This window comes from Ahaetulla prasina, chromosome 3 (genome assembly GCF_028640845.1).
Source record: "Ahaetulla prasina isolate Xishuangbanna chromosome 3, ASM2864084v1, whole genome shotgun sequence".
Lineage (NCBI taxonomy): Eukaryota > Metazoa > Chordata > Lepidosauria > Squamata > Colubridae > Ahaetulla > Ahaetulla prasina.
The window spans coordinates 142,459,779-142,474,165 of record NC_080541.1 but is presented as its reverse complement, the minus strand read 5'-3'; the positions used below and the strand labels follow the sequence as shown (position 1 = coordinate 142,474,165).

Below are 14,387 nucleotides of genomic sequence, written 5' to 3'. Positions count from 1 at the left end.
CTTGTTTGTATTGATTTTGTAACTGAAGATAGGCCCACCAGTCAACCCGTAGTCCTTGTTCTTGGAGGTCCTGTAGTGTTTTTAATTTTCCATGAATATCTAATAGATCTTTATATTTTAGCATTTTATTCAAATCTAAATTATTTGGGTGAATCAGCAGCATACAAAGAAAATGCATATAAAATGTTCTACAGGTGGCACCTGCCCCCTTCGAGACTAGCGAAAATGTATCCCAAAATGTCTCCCATATGCTGGAAATGTAAAAATAAAGATGGAACATATTACCATATGTGGTGGTCCTGCCCCGAATTACGTAAATATTGGTTAAAAATTAAAAAGTGGCTACAAGAAATTACAAATGAACAATTAGATCTAGAACCCGAACTTTTTTTATTGGGGATTTAAAAAAAAATACTTGAAGAGTATAAAATATTTAATATTACATATATTAACTGCTGCTAGGATGGCCTTTGCTCAATGCTGGAAACAGCCATGTGTGCCCTCAGAGAGACTTATTATACAAAAGATTATGAATTGCGCAGAAATGGACAAACTAACTCTGAGTCTGAAGGGTAAAGAGAGATCAGTATTTTATGGTATATGGGAACGGTGGTATGGATGGATGGAAAGGAGATAGGAATATTTAGTTACTAAGCATAATCAATAGATAAAATAAGAATATAAATATGTAGAATTTAATGTTTGTCATTATTGCACGGATTATTGTCAGATGAAAAACACCACAAATAGCTGTTAAATGATATAAGCTTTTCTTTTTCCTTTTTTAATGCTTTTAATGTAAAAAAGTTCAATAAAGTATATTTAAAAAAAAAAAAAGACCTGGTCTTATTTTTGGGGTAACGTGTACATACTCCAGATAGGGTTAGCATAGTTGAAAAGACATGCTAGCCAAGAAACTAACTAATCATTACCCCAAAGATTTCTAACAGTGTTTTGAACTGGACCAACAACAGACTTAATTTTAATTGGTTTCACATGCTCAGTGCATTAGTCATCAGAGTTTACAGAAGTGGATAGATACTTCTGCTCTGAATTAAAAGCAGAATGCTCTGTTTTCACTGAGCAAGGTAATTTAGAAATTTGCATGAGTGTGATGATAGGACTGAGAATAGGATGTCATCCATACACATAACACAACCAAGCAGCTCTTTTGGAATGATAGAAACTCCTGTGGCTAGAAATTGGGAACATTATAGCAATTAAGGTATGTGAGTTACTTTAGATGCATATGTTCAAAATCAGGTAAAGAACCAAGTTTTAAGTTTGAAACTTGAAGAGTTCTAGTCCTGCATTGCCTAGAAAACCCAAAATGCAATTTACTCTTTCTGTAAAACATAAACTGAAAAATTTCCAGAAGAGTTTTATAAAAATAACACCATATACTCTCTCTCTCTCTCTCTGTGTGTGTGTATAAAATATAGATTGCCAAACAGCATTAATATCAATGAGGAAAAAACAGTAAGGATGGAATATGAAGCCTGCACTATGGGTGAAAGGAAATTCCAGTTTTAATGCTGCCACTGAAAAGGTCCTTACTATACATGTTTCCAGCTGATATTCCTTTCTTAGGAGTACTCATTATAAATCCAAATGAAGCAAACAAATGAAGCTCACAGGTGATAATGGGGAAGTTGTTCCTCCAGATAGACAAGAACCAAGCTGTAAAGAGATGTAGCTGTTGTAACTGAAGTGTCATATATATCTGACAGGGAACACTCAACAAAAGTCTAACTAATGCATTTTGGATCTGTTACAATTTCTATATATTTCTTTCAGATGTATCCCCAAATAAAGTCTATTGCAGTAATCTATTCTTGAAGTAAGCCAGGTTAGTTGCGGATGAAGTCGGTAAATCAAGAGCTGATGAAAAAATGTGTTCCTTGCTTCCATACACATGGATCACTTGAGGATCCATAAATACCCCAAACTGCAAACCTTTCAGGGAATGCAACCCCATCTGGAACTAGAAAGTTCCCTCCAATTGGACAAAGCCATGTCTAACCAACAAACCTTCAGACTTCCTTGGATTCACCTTTAGCATGCTATATTTCATCTAGGCCAAGGCTGTCAAATTCGCATCCCATGGGCCAGATGCATCACACACTAGCCATGCCCACACCCAGTTTAACAAAGGGAAAAAAAGTTCTGACACATCATGTGACGCTGCCATGACACCGCGAGTTTGACACCCCTGATCTAGATTATAAGCAGGAGTCAGTCCTGATTTTAGGCAATTTTTATTTATAAAACTGATACATTGCTTCAATTCCAGTAAACTTTAGCCATTGCACAAATGTTGCTAATGCCCCCAATTATTCTTATTTCCAAACAAAGATTTTTGACAGTTGCCTTTTCTGTGATTTTAGTCATGATAGATAGAGAGCAGGATGGCATAGAGAATGGGATGATGATGGCTCAGTGGTTAAAGACACTGAGCTTGTCTGTTGGAAAGCTGACTGCCTGTGTTTAAGACCCCACTGCATGGCAAGTTGAGCCCTCATTACTTGCCCAAGCTCCTGCCCATCTAGCAGTTCAAGAGCATGCAAATGTGAGTAGATTAATAGGTACCACTTCAGTGGGAAAGTAACAGCATTCCATGAGCCTTTGACATATAGCCATGCTGGTCACACAACCACAAAAATGTCTTTGAACTGTGCTGGCTCTCTCAACCAAAAAATGGAGATGAGCACCACACCCTAAAGTTGGACATGACTGGATAGGGAAACCTTTACCTTTATCTTTACATAGATGCAGATGTTGCAAAGTGATCATTCATATCATTTAGGGATGTCATGATGCTGTATGGCCAACCCTTGCCTTAATGGAAATATAATCCAGTTACTCTTTCAGTGCCATCAAATTCTAATGCTATTAAGATTTATTTGTAATAAATCCCAATGACTTATTGGCTTTTAAGAGACTATTTAATTAATTTAAATTTTTTATTTAATCAGTTAAATTAATTAATTAAATTCTTTAATTAATATCTTCCATTGGTAAGAAACCACTGAATTATACATATTTAATTATAACTCAAATTAATCATTTAGTAATACATTTTTCCATAATTTTGCAGTTGCTTCATTTAGTGGCATGCTGTCCGAAACCTAAAGTTATTGTCAAGATACCGATATATCTCAGATTGCAAATACTATTGATTTACCTTGATTAATTTCAGAGGCAGGTGTTAAAAGAGGTGGAAAATTGTTATCTTTAATGCTAAAAGTCCTTCTAGACACCTGTTGATGATCACCAAGATAATTCTGCTAATTTGATGACTGAGGACTTTTGGTCATTACATATTCTAGGGATATATTAGAAACGACAGTCTTGCAAACTACAAATATACAAAATGAAAGAACAGGGAACAAGTTGCATTTTGACATCTATAAACTGTTTTTCTCAAGAAGGTTCCAAACACCAAACCTGTTCTCTGATACTTCAAAAGTGCTCGTTCAAACTTGGTGTCAGTTGCTAAACAACATTGCTTGTGCCAAGTTTTGACAGAAGGTTTTGCATCCCAGTTCAACAAAGACATGTTTACTGTTTTAATGGTAAACTAGGATGCAGAACCTCTAAAATTATAGGCTGATAAATTTTGGTTTGCTTTCTTTGAAAGCACAAGGGCTAATAAATATTATTTCTGTTCTTCCCTTAGGCAGAGAAACCAGCTTGATGACTTTGGACCAGTCACTGTCTTTCAGCCCAACCCACTTCTCAGACTTGTTTTGGTAGGGAAAATAGGAGGAGAGAACCTTATGTTCTCCATCTATTTCTAAAAAGAAATACAGGATATAAATGCAATTAATCAAATATCAAAATGTGTTATAAATTTTAGTTACTTCCCCATCCTTCTATATTGTGGCTTTCTGCCCTGCCTATATTAGTTCTCCTCATTAACTAATTTCATCTCCTTTATCTATATAAATGTTTTAAGTAACATTTATCTATATAAATATTTTCACTCTTTCCCTATGTTCCTTCAGCCTCCAACATCCATGCCTTTCATCTATAACAATACTCCTTTATTCTCTTTTCTTCCTTTGTCCCTCTAAGAACTTCCCATATTTCTACAATCTGGCTACCAGTTTCCTTCCTCTTTTTGGCACAGCTTCCATCTGCTCTTCTACTCTCAACTATTGTTTATGAGCTGCCATGATGGGGAAAGAAACGTTTTTTAAAGAAGGCCGACAGTTATTAGAAACAAATTTACCAGCTACTGAAATAAAATCCAACCCTGAAACGGAAGCTGATGTGTCAAGGGAGAAAGCCTAAGAAAAACTTGCTGTGACTTGTAAGGTTAACACTACACATTTACAAACCAGCTGCCACTGGAGTGTACAATTCACACACAATATTGGCCATTCACAATAGAGGAAGCTGCAACTGCTAGCACTGAAAACAGGACATAACCACCATTTAGCTCATGTTAAGAAAATGAATTAAATCACAGATAAAAAAGATGGGCAAAAGAATTAATGCTTAATTAAACATTAAACTGTAATACTTTTAATCATGTATTTAGATAAAAATGTACTGAAGTTGGTTTTGATCTAGAGCGGAATTTACTGTTTCTCTGTTATGGGCTGGGCAACAAGAGAGAATTGGAAGCCATTGTTCTGTATTCCAACTCTACTGACATCCACTATGTCCAAAGTAATAACTCTGTTTCTTCCTCCTCCTCCTCCTCCTCCTCCCCCTCCTCCTCCTCCCCCTCTCCCAGTTGTTCCAGTCAATTAGACAAAGCAACATAAAACACCAATATTACTCTTGTCTTCCTTGGTCAGTTAGCCTATTAGAGTAGAAAAAATAAAACCATATGTATAAAATAGCTGTACATATGTGCTTATATTTTTTTAAAAAATCAATATTTGTTTCTATTGTAATTATATTAAAAAAATCCACTGTATAGAAAAATTTTTTAATAGTACAGAAGCATTCCTAGCGTATCTATCATTTTTTCTCTTTCGCTAAAAGGGTAAGATCCCCTTTATATTTTTTCTTTTTTCCATGGTGATTAAAGAGCCCAAACAATAATTATAGGTATTGGTCTATGTTTCATACCTTTGCTCTTTACTCCAGATGCCTTTGCATAGCTCTATTCCATCATCATATCCTGTAAGGAGAGGAAATACTAGCAATTTCTAGCATCTGAATTTATAATTTCCATATATGTTGGATAGCAGCACTTATTATCCCAGATGTTTGGGTAAGCTAATTGGAATCCTAGGCCTACATCATCTGAAAGCTACACTTTTTTTTAATTTATTTACATTTATATCCCGCCCTTCTCCGAAGACTCAGGGCGGCTTACAGTGTATAAGGCAATAGTCTCATTCTATTTGTATATTTACAAAGTCAACTTATTGCCCCCCCAACAATCTGGGTCCTCATTTTACCTACCTTATAAAGGATGGAAGGCTGAGTCAACCTCGGGCCGGGCTTGAACCTGCAGTAATTGCAGGCTGCTGTGTTCTAATAACAGGCTTCTAACAGCCTGAGCTATTACAGCCCTTACTTTTCTCACTACTGGTTTAATCACTCCACTATAATAGTCTAGCAATCGTGAACAAAATCCTCAGTGAATCCTCCTCCTCAATCAGGAGATCGGCTGTTTAATTAATCATGGCCCCATCATGACTGAGAACAATTGCTCAAAATAAATGCATAAAATAACTTTGAGTACCTTCACGTTAGCGATTTTAACCCTGTCATTAATGCAGTGAGTATGCAGGCTGATAGGGTTAAGAACATTGTGTCTATTTGCCATCAAATCTTATAAACAGCGCATTAATCAGAGTAAAAGAGGCAAACTGGATGAACTGGTTTCAAGATTAGGTAGGTAAAATGAGGACCCAGATTGTTGGGGGGGCAATAAGTTGACTTTGTAAATATATACAAATAGAATGAGACTATTGCCCTATACATTGTAAGCCGCCCTGAGTCTTCGGAGAAGGGCGGGGTATAAATGTAAACAAAAAAAAAAAAAAAAGAGAATGTGAAGCAGTTGTGAAAGGGAAGAGGTTAGTGATGCTACTGAATATAGTACATCTTGTTGCAGACACTGGATGGCTGGTGGGGGGGGGATGTTTTTGGAAGCTGGGATGTGTGATACAGGAACTATTTTGCCAATGCAGCTTCTCTAAACTTAGCTTTTACAGTTTATACAATAATGGAGTTGATCCTAGATTTATTTTGTTGTTATTGTGTTAAACCTTGGATATAAACTATTCCCACTATGGATGTTTTCCACTAATTTGCCTATGCCATATACTTCAACTGCTTTTGCTTTGCTTGTAGCAGATTTTTTTAAAAAAAGTAATATTTTATTTTGCCATTTTTTATTTATTGTGAATGTATTTCAAGGATAATTTCTAGGGGTTTATAAGCTGCTTTGGAGACTGTTATACTTAGAAGCCAAAAGCAAATTTTAAGTATCTTAAACTCATAAATAATTGAACAGATGCAGGAATGTTTGGGGCATTTATAATTGCCTTGTGCGTGATCAATAATTCAATCCAGATTCTTTCAAATACTGACATAAAATTAAAGACATTACATTTAAAAATCTCTACTTTATTATGTATAAGTAGTCCTTGCTTAGTGGATTATAGTTGGGACTAGCAACTTGTTCATTAAGTAAAGCAGTCATTAGATGCCGCCAAAACTGTGCTTATGATCTTACTTCAACTTTTCTTGGCTTTATCGATCTGCAAATATCATATATATGAGTGCTGGTTGCAAAATTATGTTTTTTAATCATTGGTCACTAAATGAGGACTGCCTGTATTCATATAATTTAAAATAAAGAATGGGGTGAATGTAACTTAAATTTGGAGCCTTTCTCAGGTTAGTAATTATACCTCAAGGATGTTCCTTTTCTGCCTTGTCCCCATCAAGTTGCTTTGATTTTAAGCCCATGATCAGGTCAGGCTTAAACTCTTTTTAAAATACCAGTTTTAGAGTAATGGTTTCCATTCAAGGACCTCCTTGACTTCTGAGAAACTTATTAAACTTTATCATCCATTCCTAAAGGAAGGTCAACTGACTGCAATGAGTGAACCCAAAACTAATAGAGGCAGGATCAACAATGCAGATCAACTGCACCCCCCCCCCTACAGTTTTCTGCTCACTTGGGGTTGTGCGTATAAATGTTGGACTGTGATTGAGTTTCAACTCCACCCTAACCGTGAATGACTTGGAGCCAGTCACTCATTTTTAACTAACCTACTTTAGAGGATTGTTGTGAGAATCAAACAGTAATCCTCATAATTTCTCAGATCGCCTGGAGTTAAGGCAAGATAGAACCTTAACATATTCAGCAGTGAGGTCCTTTTTTCATTTCAGTAAAAATAAATGCACCCGAATAGCAACTTACAGGCTTTGTGCTTCATCTACACCCGTATAATGTAAAATGATTCATTTTGATTTATTTTTTTTAAAAAACCACACCTCTTTAAACTCATGTCTTAACGTGCAAGCAATTTAAGGGTGATGCCACTTGTTGGTCATGACTCAGAAATGTAGTGAGCTGAGATGCTTGGATGTAGATTGCGTTGCTCGTAATAATTTAGGAAATCTACCTCCTCCTACAATTCTCCATTTCTTTAAGCAGCTGTGGAATAACCTTAGGTCAGTGATGGCTAACCTTTTCCGGACCAAATGCCCAAAGCGCGCTTGCATGCACACGCATATGCACAAACTCCCAAAATGTAATGTGTGTGTGGCCCCCGCGCATGTGCCTCACCCCTACGCATGCGCACGCAGGCCCCCTACACACGTCCCCACCCACCACACATGCACAAGCGGGGCTCCCGCATGCATCCCACCCCCGTGTATGCGACCCGAAGACCCGAAGACCAGCTGCCCAGCGGGAGGCGCATGCGCATGTGCGGCAGAGTTGAACTGGGGCAACGGCTCGTGCCCACAGAGAGGGCACTGCGTGCCACAGGTTTGCCATCACAACCTTGGGTAGTCAAGTAGTCATTCTTTCCTTCTCCCAATTATTAGGCATGCTAGAAGAACTCTAGAAGAACTCTGCCCCGGCATTTAGCTCCATTAGAGCTGTAGCAGAGAGAGAAGAATGTCTCTGTCAAGAAAGTTGGACACAAGCCTTTGATCCTGCTTTATAGAGATATACAATCATGTACAATGCAGAAAAATTATGTTTTATCCTTTTTTTTGTAAGAGCTCATCCAATGAAATCAAATGGAATGCATTCACAGCACCTCCCTCCCTCTAAAGGACATATAATGAAATAGCAGCTTTTTTCCCCCCCATACGATGTAGTGATGGTCCCTTGAAGGAGGGTGTTAAAGACATTCATGAGAGATAATGGCTATCAATAACTGCCAGTCATGGTAGTTCTCCTCTGCCATCAGTAGATTTAGCTCCTGATGACAACGAAAAAGAAATTGCTATTGTGCTGATGCCCTCTTATCAAACTTTACCCTGGACAAGTCTAGCCTCTGGTCTTCCCTAGCATGGTTCCTCTTAGGTCCCTATTTATAAAATAAATGCCCTTTCTCTTCTAAAAAAGAAAAGTTGTGAAAAGCAGATTTCAAAATAATAATTAAAATCCTAATCTTACAAAACTGTGTTTAAATCTATCACCCAGGAGACCGCTGGTTTCAGAAGTAATTAGATATGAAGGGATTACTGGACAACTTTTCTCATGGCGGCAACAGTATTTTTATTTGAGTGAGAAAAAGTGAGAGTGTGAGAGAAAAATCTCTCTCTCTCTCTCTCTCTCTCTCTCCCTCTCTCCCTCTCCCTCTTTCCCCCCCCCCCTCTCCCCACAAGGTGCTTTTTCTAAAAAAACAACTGGACTTTCTTGGTTTTTGTTCCTTTGAAAACATTTCATTTCTTATCCAAGAAGCTTTTTCAGTTCTTTTGTCAAGAACTGCATCACATTTATGCATATAGCTGCCTTTTTAAAATGTTGGGTAACTTGGTATTACATCATCAATTAATGCCATAGAATAGGGTAATTTTTAATCAGCCTTTCATCAGCCTTTAATAAGTGCCCCCCAGGATTGACATTGACCTATTTCTGTTGGTGTGCCCATCTTCCACACCCTTTCTCAGGTACGCAATCTCCACCTTCTTTTGTTCGTTACATTTTTACAATGAAACAATGTGGAAATAGCAGAGCATATGTAGAAAGAGAGAGAGAGAGAAAAGGAGAAGAAGAAGAAAAAGGAGGGCCCCAATATTTTTGCCCTATGCCATTCCCCTGGAAACTGAGCTGGTATCATTTCAATGATTGCAACAGAGGATGACAGCTGATGGACAGATAATAGGTTTTGTATACAGCAGCCACACACACACACACACACCCAGCTCTTCTCATTTGGCAGGTTTAGTATATAAGTCATCTCACCTCTAAGAGATTTCTCCTTGGGAAAAACCCAAACAACTTGCTTCTCATTAGGATGGACACCTACTGTACTTAAAGGATGAGAGTCATGCAGTTTCCAAAGTGGAAGGTCGTTATGGTCAATTAAGTCAATGTCACATGAAGTTCACGCCCCTGATTCCCAAACTGCATTCTTTTTCTAAAAACATGAAGAATGTGAGCTTCTTATATTTCAACACAAATAGTTTTGGGGATTGATTTATTCATGGAAGATTACATGCCCTCAACCAGCAGTTTTAATATTTCCCCTAAATGCAGAAAAGAATCAGAATATCAGCTTCTTTTTTTTTTAATAAATACATTTCATTTTTGGTCATGAATGCTTTTTCTTTTCACCAGAGTCCTTAGATGGAACGTTGGTCAAACAATTTGCAAGGTTTGATGTTATCATGTTAGAGATAAGACAACCAGGCTTTGTTATTTTCCATTTGTAATCTTTCTATATTTGCAGTGGCTTCTAGTAATATTTTACTTAAAAAAATAAATCCTTCAGGTTGGTGAAGATGGACTGATTGTGCTATGTTTTTGACTGGTATAATACTAGAAATTTTCCCTCCCAAAAATTTCCCTCCCAAAATTCCCAAAAATTCACTCCTAGTGACTGCTTGGACAAAATCCTGCAGTTTTCTTGCAAGGTTTTAGAAGTAGTTTGCCCTTGTCTTCTTCCTTAGACTGAGAGAAGGTGTGTAAGGCAGGACTAAAACTCACAGTCTCCTGATTTCTAGCCTGGTGTTTAACACTGCCCAGACTGGCTCTCTTAGCAGGCCATTTCCCTATCTGTCAATATATATAGATATTTATGCTAAATAGTAAGGATTAAATTTTGTGTATCACTAAAAATATGTTTACTAATCTGTACCCTCAGATGAGTTGGTTTAACTCCAAACATTCCCTGCTGGTATAAATACTTAATTGGAAAAGACTGTATTACTTTACTGTCACCTTTCCAATCCAGCATCTTCCAAATGTGAGGTTTCAATTCTTAGAATTAGCAACCATGTCCAAGCAGGTAAGGGGATTCAAGAGGTGAAGCCCATCCATCTGAAGGTCACCCAGCTTAAGAGTGGTTAATGCTTGAATTGATTTGTTTTTTTATAAGCCAATCTTATGCACATTTATACAGAGGTTCCATGGAGTCATACTTTAAGATAAATAGTTGTGCAGTATTTAGAATTGTAAATATAATGTTTGAAGAAGTTAAGATAGTCTACTAAGTCAGATATTATTACCAAATGAGATTTAAAAGCCTATGCAGCAAATATTTCCATCACCACCCCATCCACTACAAATACTGCTGATAAGGGGTGAAGAAACTGCATTTGCGCAAATAAAAAAGAGAACCTATATTGGCAATACTCAGCATCTAGAGAGCTTTGAAAGAGATCTTAACATTATTGCCAATGATTCTTCATTTGATATTATACTTAAGTATTACTTATACTTTGCCATTTAACAAGCATGATACATGCCATTTAACAGGCAGTAGCTAAGTGGATCATCTGGTCATTATCATAAAGTATTCATCACTGAAATAATGAAGTTTAATTTTTCCCCAGTGAAGAAGCTAGAGAGATATCTGTTTATGATGGGAATGTTGTAATACTCTGTCTGGAACAGTCACTGTATTTGCAATTTATCATTTTTATCTACATATTATAGGGATGGAGTGGTGATCTTTTGCATCTAGAATGGGTATCCTCCTCTAGAAGAACCAGTTTCACACTTTCAGATGCACCAGTATGTTTCTCAGAATGGTCTTGAACTGTTGTTTTTACAACTATCTGCTTTGTTGCTGAGTTCACATGCCAAACCCGCAGGAAGAAGTGCATCTCAAGGGAAAAAAGAATGCAATTCAAACCGTTTCCTCAGATGTTCGGCCGGAAAAATGCCTCTTGGCAGTTATGCAGCTGACTTGGGAATTGGGGATGGAATGAAGAAGAAAAGAGCTAATTCAAAGTAGACTTTCTTTTACACGAACAAAGCACTGAGTTGATTTGCTTGAGTTCCTAAATTAACTCTCGACCTTTGGCCCAAAATGGCTGTTGTTAACACTCTGCTACCAATTTATGTCTTGCCATGTGCTAGCTTTTGCCATTGCTTTGCTTTATCCATCTAATTCTGGAGTTTTTCACTGGCTTCCAGTTGCCTTCATATGGATTATGATTCACATTGATGTAGATTATAAAGGTTTACTGAAAAACAATGAGGAATCTACACTTTGCTTGATGTCTTCCCAAGTGTCCAAAATAGGTTACAAGTCTGTCATTTCAGAGACATCCAGGAGGACCAGAGGATAATTTTAGTAGAAAGAGCAAATGGATTCGATTGAAGCTCTACAAAAAATATGTAAGTGGGGATAATGCCTAACAGGATGTGGTTAAATAAACAGTCATCCTGCTGAAGCATAACCAAGAGACCTGGTGCAGCCACAATGATACGACTCGGAGCCCAAAGCCATGATTCCCAAGATAGATGTGGGACCACCAAGTGGGTTTTTTGCAAGTGGCACCTGCAGAGTTTCCAGAATAATATTTACCAGAAAAAATAATATTGCTGAACCAAATCGAAATAATAATTTATAAGACTCCCTGAGTATGCACCATGTCCCTTAAGCCTGAGGATGGCTATTAATGTCAAAGGAAGACTGTGGGTAGATTTGCCATGCTTTTTAGGCCTTGTATCAAAATATGTCCATTGGATTACTAAGCATGTGCACATTTTATTTTATCCCCTTAGAAGGGCAGAGAAGAAGATGACAGATATTGTTAAACAGTCTTCATCAGCTTCAGCAGATTTTCAACAGATAAAGGAAGAAATAGTTCAGCAACATCTGGAGGGGTAAATAATTATGGTTTCAACCATAAGACAAGAGGGTTGGTTGATTAGGAAAATAAAGGAGCAAATTTTCTCTACCTCCCCTCAATCCTGCTTGCAGTTTTAACTTTATAGGTACTCCTTGCTTAATGATTATGCTGTTTTAGCAACGATTCAAAATTACAACAAAAAATTCAAAAAATAAATTTATGATTAGTCCACACACAACCATTGCAGTGCCCCTGTGGTTACATGATCAAGATTTGGGTGCTTCATAACTAGGGGTATTCACAACTGTCACAGCACCCCACACTCATGTGATTGCCATTTAGGCAATTCACATCTAGATTTTGACAAGCAAAGTCAATGAGAAGCTGGCAATAAAATCACAAGTCATGGTCACCTGATGTCTCACTTAACAACCATGGTTGATTCACTTAAAAAACTTGGGGGAAGTAAGGTTGTAAGCCCATTGTGGTCATGTGATATCTCACTTAACTACTGCATTACTTAGCAAAGGAATTGCCAGTCTCAAGGACTACCTATAATGATCTCAGCTAAGCACCATTTTTAAAAAAAATCTACCACCATCCCATCTGCCCAGAATAATCCAGTGATTCACATCAGTCATGTATTTGGGGAGATTCTTCTGGTTATCAGGTGCTATAATTTATGAGCACAAGGTAGCAACACTTCTCACTTATGGGTATCAATAAGCCATTTCTGCTGTAATGGGATGCATCTTCAGAAGGCACATGAATATTTTGAAGCAAAAATACTGATCTCTGGTTTTTATTTGCATCAAGCCACAATAAACTGAACAATTAAAAAAACTTCCTTGAGGAAGGAATCCAGGTAAACTCATTAGAACCCGTTTATTATTCCATGTCTTATATGTTCTAAAAAGAACCAAACTTAAAATATAGTGCAGTTCTAGAAACAAAGCCAGGTTAAAAATGGAAGTAGTAACAGCTACATATTTAGGAGAAGAAGAGCATATAGGATTAAAACTACTTTAAACCCAGGCATTAAAAAGAAAAGAGAAATCTGAAACACGGCTGTATCCCCTGAAAAATTCTCCAGGCTTTTACTTTACAATCAAAGTGAACAATCCCCGCAAGTCACATATGTTGCACAGGATCTCCAATAGTCGATTAGATTGTTTCTTTGAAATTTAGGGATCTTCCCTACGATAACTTTAAATTACTTGCTTCTCCTGCAGAAAGTCACTGGAAATTAAGTTTTAGAAATTGCTGTCCAAATTGTAATCCATTGTTCAGTTTTGCAAACAATTCTGGCCAAGTGTTCTGTCTAGCCTGCAATTATCATGGTCTCTGATTAGTGAATTTCTTACCATAGCTCTTTTGCCCATCTCACCTCTACTGGGGAAACAAGCATCAATTGCTTTCATTTCTGTGTGTGGGTCTTTGAAGTTATGTGATTTCCACTGAAAGACCTTTCCTATGGACTCCGCTTTGTACTTGGCATCTTATTTGTTAACAGATGGCAGACAGATAGAAGTAAATAATAGTTTTAGCTTTCTTCCCGTCTGTTGGGCTAGAAGAGAAAACTGGCAGAGCTCTTAACAAATTTCCCCTGTTAAAAGAAAATAAAAAAAGTCCATCCTTCTGCCAGTCCATTGGTGAATGTGTAAAAGAAAAGAGAAAAATCTAGATTTTCACTGGACCACCAATAACATAAAGAAATCAGAGCTTCGCCATTTTACAGACCTGCCATTGGAAAAAAAAAAGGCTTCAAGAGATACTCAGAAATAGGCAGGTAATCTAGGATGAAATTGTCATGGGGGCGCAGATCAGTAGTGGGTTTCTCTTACCTTTGCTACCAGTTCAGAACTGTGAGCATGTGGTGCTTCTGTGCATGCGCAGAACCTTCTGTGCATGCGCAGAGCATCCGTGATTAGTCCAGGCAGGTGGGGAGAGCCTCCTGCCACCGCCACCAGTTCGTCTGAACCTGGGCGAACAGGTAGAAACCCACCTCTGGCACAGTGTTAGAAAGCGAGGAGACGTTCTAGCCACAGTGCACCGTAATTAATGGGAAGATGTGTATTTGTCTACCAGGACTTAAAATGCAAGAAGTGAGCTACACAGCGCCACTTCAGCTTGCAGAAGTCAGA

The 14,387-nt window shown here is 37.6% G+C and overlaps 1 protein-coding gene across 6 annotated transcripts in view; it reads right to left on the bottom strand.

The window, feature by feature from the left end:
- Positions 1-9,463, bottom strand: part of MTF2 (metal response element binding transcription factor 2) — a 37,877-nt gene extending 28,414 nt beyond the window's left edge. For 5 of the 6 annotated variants that reach the window (XM_058175835.1, XM_058175838.1, XM_058175833.1 and 2 more), the window contains exon 1: positions 9,404-9,463. The gene's annotated coding sequence lies outside the window, so the exon portion shown is untranslated. The remainder of the gene's footprint in view (positions 1-9,403) is intronic. The other variant, XM_058175839.1, reaches the window with a different exon arrangement.
- Positions 9,464-14,387: the final 4,924 nt, after the last annotated feature.